This window comes from Tenrec ecaudatus, chromosome 16 (assembly GCF_050624435.1).
Source record: "Tenrec ecaudatus isolate mTenEca1 chromosome 16, mTenEca1.hap1, whole genome shotgun sequence".
Lineage (NCBI taxonomy): Eukaryota > Metazoa > Chordata > Mammalia > Afrosoricida > Tenrecidae > Tenrec > Tenrec ecaudatus.
Window position 1 is genome coordinate 77,894,391 of NC_134545.1, and position 12,166 is coordinate 77,906,556.

The following is a 12,166-nucleotide window of genomic DNA, read 5'->3' on the forward strand; positions in this document are numbered from 1 at the left end:
GGGGTGGGGGTGGGGGTACCTCCTCATATAACCGTGGACTGCAAGAAAAACTAATAAATCTGTTTTGGAAGAAGTACAGCCATAATACTCTGAGAAAATGAGGCTGGTAGTATTTTTGGACCTGTTCGCAGGAGGGACCAGTCCCTGGAGAGGATCCGCAATGAGAGAGATTCGCACCGGGCTGCAACCATGGGCCCCGCACAGGAAAGCTGTGAGGATGGTGGAGGAGGTTTTCTCGATGCGTCTGAACCGACTCGACGCACCTACAGCAATATGTGCTCCCATTTTCTGAGTGTTCTCCAGGGCCGGACCCTTAGTAATACTGGAATGTCACGGAGCTGACTCGGAGGGACGATGCTCTGGACCCTGGCAGGGGCTGCCCGGGCCCTTAATCAGGTAAGGTGAACCACGGAGAGGGATGTGCATGTCTACAGCCAGGCCTGGACTTCACCTCAGCAGGGAGAAAGTCTGACTCAAGTCTTTGGAAGTTTTTGAATTTCAGAATTTTGGAGAAAAGACGGGGGACCGAAAATTTCCTTCTCCAGTCACAGGTGTCTCTTAGCAGCCTTTTGCTTCTAGTTTTGCCATTTCCTGTATCTGGAATTCGGTGTCCCGTTCCTTCCCCCCAACCCACACACCAGGTAACCTCTTGACTCGCCCTCTCGCCTCCTTCAGGCCCGGCTGGCCTTCACTTATCCTATTTAAGATTTCCACATCCCACTCGGTTCTTTTCTCTGATTCACTGATTACAAGTGGCTATGTTTTTACTGATGTGTTTTTTGTCTCTACTCACTGATGTCAGTGCCATAATGGTGGGGATTTTTGTCTGTCTTGTTCACTGCTCTGAATCTCCAGTCTGATAGGTGATATAATAGGTGCTCAAGAAATATACATGGTAAATGATTACATGAACATTAACTGAGCACTCACGATATGTTAGGCATTATGAGAGCTGATCGCCTCCTTTATATCATTTGATCTTCTCAACAATCCTGTGAAGTAGATATTGTTATTGGCCCCATTTGCAGATAAGAAGATTGCGTTACTGAGAAGTGTAAGCCCCAAACCTCAATTACTGTACAAGTCAATGTTGTAATGTGAACTTCCTCATTTAATTGGTTTTACCCTTGAGAAGGCACCGAGTCAAGTCTAATTCTAGTTGTTAGAAGAGTGTTAAGTTTTTCACTTCTTCTTATTTGCTCTTTTGCCTTAATTCTTATCGTAGACTATTCCGAGTCCAGCATTAAATCTGGAAAGGATTTTTATGTAAATAGGAAATATGCAATTTTGATATGTGCACCACATGAGTCTATCACAACTCTAAAAATAATAGCCTGATTGGGCTCACCATATTCCTTCAATCTTCTGGAAGGAAATGAACATTATAAAACATGCTTAAGTCTTTCAAGGTGTGTGTGTGTGTGTGTGTGTGTTTAAGTATGTTGCTTAGTCTCAGTCTATTTGTTTTTGGCTCACCTATGCGTGTATGTTCTATAAATATGAGCATAGGAGTGTGATGGCTTCCTATGGTCTCTTCGGCATCGAGCACCGTATCTGAAACGCAGCAAGCTCTTATTAAAGGAGCCCGAGGAGCCCTGGTGGTGTGGTGCTATGACCAGCAGTTCAAAACCATGCGCTCTCAGCCAGAGAAAGATTCGGCTTTCTACTTCCCTAATACAGTGTCCCAGCCTCGGAAGCCTGCGGGGCAGTCCTACCCTGTCCCATAGAGTTATATGAGTCGGGATTGACTCGATGGCAGTGAGTTTGGTTTGGTTTTGAGTGGCATGGTGGGTTTAGTATTGGACTGCTAACCCCAAGGTCCCCACTTCACACCCACCAGTCACTAGAAAGGTAAGGCTGTCTGCTCCTGTAAAGATGTACACTTGCAGAAGTGCTACGTAGGGTTGCTGAGTCACACTTGCCTTGTTTTTATGAACTATTTTATTAGTTTTTATTAACTATTAGACCAATGAAAGCGAGAGTGGTACACCTTCCCCAAAGGAGAGGAGAGATTTTCTCCTTTGCCTCTAAGCCCCCGCAAATCCCTCTGGTATTTCCTATTCCATGGCCATGAACAGATTCCCTGGATGGCTCCACCATGGGCATAGTCCGGGCCGTAAGCAAGGGGCTCTGATGGGTCTTTACAGCCCAAACAGATGCTCAAAGATGCACTTTACTGACATGGACTTTAAGAGGCTGTGGTAGTTACATAATCTCGTGTCAGCTTGAGGATATTAAGAGAAAAAAAGTAGAGGCTAGCCTGTCAATCAAGTCACAGCCTGATGCCACCTCCTTGTGGGCCTTCTCATGAGGATTCTGGGAACTCCCCCTCTTTCTCCCTGGAGGTGGACCACACACTGTTTCTGCTTTACCTTCCTGTTGACAAACCACATGGAGCCACGCTGATGGCAGCCAGACCCTGGAGCTGGAGGAGCCACATGGAGACCCGTGCCAGCATTGAGATGTTTCCACTGCCACTGGATCCACAAGACTTTCTACCTACCAGGCAGTGATCTTCCTGCACTTGGCATCATCCCATGTGCTGCATGAGTCTAAAGAGGAATTTATAGACTAGTATTGGCATATCGGCTAACGTTGGACTTATGGACTTGATCTGGCCTGGGTTGGGATGTTTTCTCAATATACAATTGTTCTATGATATAAAGCTTTCTTACACACACATAAGTATCTCTGGATTTGTTTCTCTAGTCAACTTGGCTTAACGCAGGGGGTGAAAACACTTATGTGCTAGATTGCTAGGAAGGTGGGCAGTTTGTACTCCCATAAAGACAGCTCAGAAGAGAGGTCTGGAGACTTGATTTTCAAAAGAGCAGTGTTGAAAAACCCCATTTAACAGTTCTACTCTGCACACATAGGACCCCCATGAATTGGAAACTACTCCACCGGGCAACTCACAATAAAATCATCTGTGTGGGTTTCTACCAGCCGCTTTCCTTTTAGTCATGTCAGTTTCATTGACTTGCCAATCCAGATTTCTCAATTTTAACCAAGTGTTTTATGTAAACCATACCGAATTTACCAAAACAACCACAACAAACACAAACCCAGAAACAAAACAATACAAAAACCCCAGACACCTCATCCCCCTTCCGCCCGCCACACACAGGACAAACACTCCATTTGGGTAGCGGCTATTAAGATTGTATCAGCACCATCTATTTAGCAAATGAAATGAACGCAGGAAACCCAAGTCTTTTCAAGCTTTCTAAAAGCACACCATGAAGGGCAAAGATGCAAATGTAGAAAGAACATCAAGTGTGTTTGCTTCATGTGCCCGGTTCAAGATTTTAGCTCTCCTTGGCTGTTTATGGAATTTACATTACTTCAGGCTTTCTATTAATTTTTAATCAGACTAGACTAATTGAATAAATGTTTGAAAAATGGCCCCTGAGTGCAGGTTCGGCCATCCAGAGGAAGTGGTTTCTTAGACACCTGACTCCCGTATGTTGACACAATGGTACATTGGTGGAAGGGAGCGAGATTGTTATGATGATGTATGGTGCTGTTGATTATTTAATTGAAGGTAAAACTTTTTGCTTCATTGAGCAATTACCTGATTTCATTTAACACCACCCAAACACCATTTTGTTAAGCAGCTGCCCCTTTTTGAGATGTTGTTTCAAGCATTAAGAAACCACGATGCTAATGGCTACCGGTGTTACTGAGCAGTCGACTGCTGGCTGATGCGCTTCCGAATCTTGGCCCTTATTCAGTATTATCGTCTGTCTAACCTTGGCACCCTGAAACAGATTTATGTTTGTATGGTGTTTTACATTTCTAAAATATTTTTAGAGGATCTTGTTTACAAAAGATAGATATTTTTAGAAATAGACCATTGAACTGGTTTGTGCCAGCTTGATCCTCAGCTGAGAAGTTATATTTCCACCCCAGATATACTGAATCAGAATCTACAGTTGAACAATATTCACAAGTGATTCTTATAGACCATCACCTGGGCATCTTGCTACACTGTAGATTTGGGTACATCTGAGGTAGAAATGATAGTTCTCAGCAGGGGAATGAACCTGAAAGGACTGGTTTGAAGCCTTGATTTTTTGAAACAAATGAAATTGCTTTTAAAAGGTAGGTTGATTTACTTTATTTTATTTTCTAAGGAAACTCTTTATTTAAGTGAAATATGCTTTTACAAATGTTCACAAATAATTTGTGTACTACTCACAAAATTAAGGCATCATGTAGCTGGGATTCATATTAAACAGAACTCAGAAGCCTAGAAGTTCTTTTATGGCCACCCCTCGGTGCATTATCCCTACCTATAATCACAGATAGTTATATATTTTTGAGTAATCTTGACCACTTTCCCTCTTGGCTATCTAATATATATTACAAAAACTTATTTTACTATGATTTTGGTTAAAGTTTATGTGACAACATTTGACAGTTTCCACACACTTTGTTCTGTGATGTTGGGTACATTTTATACAGTATGTCAACTTATTCACTACTTCTGTTCTGGTGGTTCCATTCATTTGCTGATATTTGAATTTTATATTAATAGTTTCACATAATATGTTCTCCATTATGTCTGACTTCTTTAATATATGTTGACAAAATGCATCCATGTTATTGTATGATGTTATTCATTCATTCTTATTGCTGCAGAGTAGCATATTGTACGAATTTTCATGATATTTTAATTTCTGAGGGTACTTCAGAAGTTTGAAAAATTCCATTACTTTTTCATTCCATTTTCCACAAACTTTTTGAACACCCCTAGTAGATATAACCATAAAGATCACACCAAAAAATTGAAAACAATAATGTCACATATACTTTATAACCACTTATTTTTCAAAATAAATAATCCAGGTACCATTCCAAGATTGCTCAGCACACGGAAGGAAAGCAAACAGAAAGATCCGAGACATCAAGGCTTCAAAAACCAAATGTATATCAATGTGACAGAGAATATTTTTGTATGTACATTTCTCTTTGCTGCAAATAGAGCCGTAAATGTGGTGGAGCAGACGGGAGCAAAGTGTGGATACTTCTTAGACACACCCCAAATCCTTGAGTTGCTGGGTCTGGGGGAATCAGGACCACAGTCTGAGAGGACACCAAGGACAGTGGCATAGCATAGTTCACAGCAACAACGACGATCTATTTCCTACTTGGCTAAGTAGCAACTACCGTATATACTCGGGTATAAGCCGAATTTTTCAGCACAAAGAATGTGCTGAAAAACTGGGGTTTGACTTATACACGGGTCAGTGGTACCCCAGTGAGGTATAACATCTCGCTGGGGTCCCCCGTGGTAACTGGATGAGCGCCCGTTATCTCACGGGTGATTGCCATTTCTCTACTGTTCATTCAAAGCCCCGCTGACCCTGCAGTGTTTGAATGTTTGTTTACTCACATCTAACCAATCAAAGCCGTCCTATGACACATATCTTTGAATAAGCCTTTTAAAGACCGTGTGCGAAGGATGTGGCATGAATGGATGTCATCTGGTCAAGCCCGACTAACAAAAGGAGGAAATCTCATGAAGCCTGACACAGAGTTAATAGCAAAGTGGGTTCGAGATGCATGGGAAGACCTTCCAGAAGACATGGTGCGACGTGCCTTCCAGAAATGTAGTATTAGTAATGCTATGGATGGCAGTGAAGACTACGCTTTGTATGGAAATGACAGCACTGATGGTGATGACGGCGATCTCAGTGAGGACAGCGTCTCTGATGACCTCACACCAGCTGAAGCTCTGCATAGGGATACGGATGATGATGAGGAATCCAGTTTTGAAGGACTTTAACTCTTTACACTTTAGCTTGGTTGCTGATTGAGCTCAGGGAATAGTACTCTTAAGGTATCATTGTTGATACCTTATTGTTTTTGTTGAACCTATTTTCCACTTACTGTGCTGGTTTACTAATGTTAAATGTTTATGATTTTTATTTAAAATAAATATTTAAATACATTATCCCACTGATGTCTCAATTTTTAGTAATTTTATTTTCATTTGTTTTGATTATTGAAACTCACCAATAGCTTCTGCATTTCCCACCCTAGGCTTATACTCGAGTCAATCAGTTTTTCTGGTTTCCCAGGTAATAATGAGGTACCTCGGCTTATACTCGGGTTGGCTTATATTCGAGTATATACGGTAGGTCTTAACCACTCATGAGCAACCATGTAAGGTGCATTTATTAGTCTCATCCTGTCTGGAGAAAGGAAGAGCGATGGAAATCAAAAGACATATGGGAACAATTAGTCCAGGTGACGCATGGACCCCACAAACACCAGTCTCTGCAACTTCGAGAACTAGATGGTGTCTGGCGGCTGCCAACCACTGCTCTGAAAAGGCTCCCACAAGAAGCTTCTGGACCGAGTGGGATCACAGTGTGGACCAGAACTCAAAATCATAAAAGAGCACCCTGAACTGTTCTGAAAGAGATAGGTGGGAACCCGACATGATGGTCCTTAGTCATCCTTCAGGTCTGGAGCTGAGCCCACGCCTGTGGTAAAATATCAACCATTTGAGATCAAAAGGGCAGCATTTACCCAGATACTAAGTCTAGAGGGTTAGGAAAGAGGGAGGAATGGAAACAGGAAACAGGTAAATGATGGTCCCTGGAGGAGACCACAATGGATGAGTTGAAACAAAATATGTACAAGTTGTTGAGTGTAAAACTGATGAATTGTGGGCGGGGTGGGGGGTTGGGGGGTGGGGGTGGTGGGGGTGGGGGGCGGTGGCGGGGAGCGGGGAGGGAGGGGAAAAAAAAGAGGACCTGATGCAGAGGGCTTAAGTGGAAAGCAAATGCTTTGAGAGTGATTAGGGCAAAGAATGTAGGGATGTGCTTTATACAATTGATGTATGTATATGTGTGGATTGTGATAAGAGATGTATGAGCCCCTAATAAAATGTAAAAAAAGAAAATGATTAGGGCAAAGAATTTACAGATGTGCTTTATACAATTGATGTATGTATATGTATGGATTGTGATAAGAGTTGTATGAGCCCCTAATAAAATGTTTAAAATAAAACCTGATGATTTGCTCTGTAAACCGTCACCTAATTAACAATAGCAGATTTTTAAAAATCGTTTTATTAGGGGTTCATGCAACTCTTATCACAATCCATATATACATCAATTGTATAAAGCACATTTGTACATTCATTGCCCTCATCATTCTCAAAGCATTTGCTCTCCACTTAAGCCCTTGGCATCAGCTCCTCATTTTCCCCTCTCCCTCCCTGCTCCCTCCTCCTTCATGAACCCTTGATAATTTATAAATTATTATTTTGTCATGTCTTGCCTTGTCCGACATCTCCCTTCACCCACTTTTCTGTTGTCCAACAATAGCTGATTTTTAAATAAGAAAGTGGTAGCAGCAAAACCTGAGACTATCAATCACTAAGCTACTACGAAGTTTTTCTTCTCTGGGTTAAATTAGACACAATTCTTCTGAAGGCCACTTTCTGTGACTAATTTGTTATTGGTGTTACACACATTTGTTCCTAATCAGGAGGCCAAGGAACCAAATGAGTGGAAAGGAACCTTGAGCGGTGTAACTGCAGGGTCCAGGAGGTCCTGGCTGGCCTCTGGTCATCCAAGAAACCAAGAAACTAAGAAATAGAATGTTAAAATTATTTTAATTCTGGACACAATGTCTCACTGTTGTTATGGTATTTTTATTCAGTCATTTAAGGCATTTATTTTACATCCTAATCCATGTTTATCTTCCAGTTACTTTTCAGTTTATAATGATAAACCTGCTGTGGAAAGGAGTTGGTGGTGTGTTTGACTGCTCATTTCAAGGTTAGTGGTTCAAACCCACCTGTTGCTTCAGGAGAAAAAGAGGAGGTTTTTTTTTTTTTTTTGCTGCTATAAAAAATGCCAGCACGAGAAATCCACAGGGTAGTTCTAGTCTGCCGTACAGGAGCGCTATGAGTTAGGGAATCCACTTGTCACTTGTCAGTGAGTGCGAGAGCAACGTGGCCTTGAGCCGTTGTCACTTATCCAAGGTGAGTCTGTTTCCTCCCCATACCTGAGGGCGTTTGCATTAGGTCATCTTTAATGTTTTATTTAACATTAATATGCTACGGTATTCTGTTCTACGTATTTCTAGAGAATGTAATTCTAAATTTCAGAGATCATTCCTTTGTGAAACTTACTTAATATCTACCTGGCTGCCTTCTCTTTCTTTGTTACCCCATTGTTCTTCTTTTTTAAAAAAACTTTAATTTTCAGCTTTATTTACTCCTGAGCCATACATTTCTGCTTCTTCCCTTGCTTCTGGGAGACCCTTTTCGTCTGTGCAACCTCCTCTTTTGATTTAGAAACAATGTGCCCCTTTTCAGTCAGTAGCATTTCACTGTAGCAGCGGGAGCTCCCACGTATGACTTGGTCCGTCCTTGTGCTCTTTAAGTCCGGTGGGCATCTTTGAGGCTTTGTACACCTGGATGTGCTCAATGACCCGAGAACCCACATACAAACCCTTACGTTCAGCATTACTCTGCAGTTCTGAGCATGTGCAGGAAAAAAAGCCACCGACCATGGGCCCAACCCCACTGTTTGACTCGGGCACACCTACCAACGCCACCATTGTAATGTCGGAAGGGCACACATTGCTTCTGCAAAGTGATGTCTTTCAAATATTTGGTGGCTCTCCAGATATGCATGTCCTTGATGGCCTCAGCAGTTTCAGGGGTGTTCTTAAAATGGACCCCTAAGATTCGACCCTCTTGCTTTGCATGATGTTGTGGGGTTTTCTGGGTCAAGTGAGTAGCGAACCCTTTTGGCAGATCACCGCAGGCTGCTGCAGAAAGGGCCACGCTGTGTTTTAGCCCACTGCCTAACCCACAGAGCCACCTGCACAGTGCCGCTCTAGACCGAGATTTTTGTAAATTTTTTTGGTATGACTGGGTCATATTCCACTTCATGCCTGAATTAAAACTGATTTGACATACAATTAGCTTGTTTCCAGTGTTTTGTTCTGCCTACCGTTGCTGCCATAAGGAAACTTCTGCATCTGTCATTTCTGCCTTGGGATATCTAGGACAAATTCCTAGAAAATGGAATTGACGGGTTAAGCAGCATGTGCATTTTAAATCTACATAGCTATTGCTAATGATACTCTCATCATAACTGAAATAATACTCAACATGCAATTGTGTTTCCTGTTTAAAGTTTTAAAACGATTGTATAGAAAGTCAATATTTTCCTTGAGAAACTTCATCTGAATGATGGTAGAATCTTATCTCGTGTGATGCCATCATTTACTAATCAATCGTGGGCCGTGTTAGTTGTTTTGATATTATGAATTTTTCTAACAGGAGCATATTGTGTCTCCAAGGTTACTTCTTTCTGGGGCAAATTCGTAGAAAAGTGTCCATTGTGGCTGAGGGCTGACTATTTGATAAATATTGTGACATTCCTTTCGGGGAAGGTTCCATCACTTGATGTCAGTGCCAGGCTATCTCACCTCCCCATCACCAGCAGGCCATGCTAATCTTCTACGCTCCCTCGGCTGGTTGGACCGGAGAATAAGATGTCGCGCAGTTTGATGACTAATTTCTCTGATTCTAACAAAATTGAATTATTATGTGTGCTAACTCTATTTTTTTTCTTTCTTCTTTAGTATACTGGCTTTCATGTCTTAGTTCTTTTTTTTTTTACATTCTTCCTAGCTTCTTTTTGCTTTAACATTTCAAATTTTTTTTCTTTGAAAGGGGGTTAAATGTTTTATAGACAAGGAAAAAAAAGGCACTAGAACCAAGTTATTCATCATCTTCATCTTCATCTTCTTCCACCACTTTATCTTCCTCATCGTCTTCGTCCTCTTCTTCCTCCTTCCTTATCTTGCTTTTCTCGGCCTTGACGACTCCTTTTACGGCGGCATCCGGCTTCCCTTTAGCTCGGTAAGCAGCAATGTCCCTTTCCTAGTTCTCCTGCAGCTTTGCGGCCTTCTTCTCCAGTCAGGCTGCTTGTCACCGGCCGCAATGTGACTCCACGTCTCTCCCAGCATCCCCCATGGACAGGCCAGGGTGCTCGCCTTTGATTTGGGGGCGATCCTCAGAGCAAAACAAGAAAAAGGCCGGAGGAGGCCTCTCAGGTGCATTGGGATCCTTGAACTTCTTTATTGTCTCCCCTTTAGGAGGGTTGTAAGTTTTCATTTCTCTCTCAGCTCTTCCCTCCTTCCATTTCCTTCGCCTTCTCTCCTTTTCTTGTTTTCTTCTTTGTTTCTTAATCTTCCTGGACTTTCTTTTGCTCCACAGTAGGAGAGGACAGACTAAATAAAATTTTCTCCCCTTAACTAGGAACCAAGTGTCCCAGTCATTCGACAGCCCTTCCATTTTGCCCATTTCCCAGCTACAAGAGTCTAAGACACAGTGACCGGTGTCTGGGGTCATTGCAGTGCTCCTATGGTTCGCCTGACTTTACAGATGAGCGTGCTCCTGCGCATCCTCAGGTGGCTTGCTTCCTCTGGAGTAGGGGCTGGCCTTTAAAATAGGCAACTTCAAGCCTTGACATCAGAGTGCGCCCAGCTGGGTCTCCCCTTCATGCCTGCTCTTGCACTACACCTGAAGGACTGGCAAGTCGTACAAAGCCCACAGTTAAGAAGCTAAGAGCGTTTTGTGTCTCCTGGTCTGGACCTCCTACTTTGTATTAGACAAAATCTTAGCGGGAGAAAGGGGAGTCTGTCTGCTCCCACAAAGATGTACAGTCTCAGCAAACCTCACACAGGGTCCCTATGGGTTGGAATTGACCTGAGGGGAGAGAACTCTGTTTGGGTTTCATAGATTACAGAAACAGGCCTTCTGGAGGGCTTCTGTTTTTCCAAATCTTTGTTAGGTGTCCTTCATAAAACTGTTTCATGTTTCTTTCTTTTAAAATCATTTTATTGGGGGCTGTTCCAGCTCCTCTAACATTCCACACATCAGTGGCATCAAGCACATTTGTACAGGCGCTGCCGTCCTCGGTTGGTTTGTTTATATAATTCTGACTCAATTAAAAATTAAGACAGTTATTGGAATGGAATTCATATAACATAAAATTAACCATTTGAAAGTAAAAAATTTACAATTTAGTGGCATTTAATACGCTCACAATGTTTGCAGCCGCTACCTTATCTAATTCCAACCTATTTCCATCTCTCCAAAATAATACCCAGACCCAATAAGCAGACCCTCCTCCTTCCTGTTTCCTCTCTTCTCACCAGCCCTTGGCAACCACAAATCTACTGTCTGTTTCCATGGGTTGACCAAGTGTGATAGTTTGTGTAAGTGGAGTCTTACAACACATGAATGGTTGTCTGGCTTCTTTCACTTAGGATGACGCCATGAATGAATACCTGTATCTTATTTCCCCTTATGGCAGCATAATATTTCACCGTATCTCCACACCACAATTTGTTTATTCATTTATCTGTTGATGAACTGATTTGGGGTTCTTTTCACTTTTCTAATGTGAATAGTGCTGCTATGAATTTGTGAGTTACAAGTATTTTTTTAAAAATGTTACATAAATGAACCCATTTATGACAGGCCCAATAGGTTTCCGGTAGTGGAGCTTCTCCTGGTCTTTCGATTCCTCCGTTCTTCTGGTGGCAGACTTTCCTGGGACAGCAGAGGGGGTCTTATGGGTCTAGGCCCCACCAGCTCTTGTTTTCATGTAGGAACCATGGTGCCAGATGCCCTCAGCACGTCTCTTCATGTTGGTTTTGCTGCAGAAGGAGCATGTGCACTTGGCATGTTGGCTGATTTCAATATTCATCACCACTGTCCTAAGAGAGCCACTGTAACAGGTCCCATATTTGCCTATGATCTTGATCTTCTTGGTGCATTTGGCCATCTCGCTCCAAACTAGTCCCAAGCCAGGGAGCGAGTACAAGTGTTTTATTGAGTGCCTATTTTTAATTCTTTTAGGTTCAGACCTACGAGTCTAATTACCGGCCCAGGGTAATCCGATGCTCAATGTTTTGAGGATCCACCAAACTGTTTTCACAGGAGCTAAACCAGTTTACATTTCCACCCACCAGAGAAGGGACTTTCAATCCCTCCACTGCCCACCAACACTGGTTCTTTTCTTTCTAACAAAAACATTCTAGCCATTCTAGAGGGGAGAAGTGTTTTGTCATTACTGATTTATTTTGAAAGTCCGTAATTATGTGTGGTGTTGTGCAC

At 42.4% G+C, this 12,166-nt stretch overlaps 1 pseudogene; it reads right to left on the minus strand.

Annotated features, from left to right (window-relative positions):
* Positions 1–9,760: 9,760 nt before the first annotated feature.
* LOC142428637 (large ribosomal subunit protein eL43-like) lies at positions 9,761–11,834 on the minus strand (annotated as a pseudogene).
* Positions 11,835–12,166: the final 332 nt, after the last annotated feature.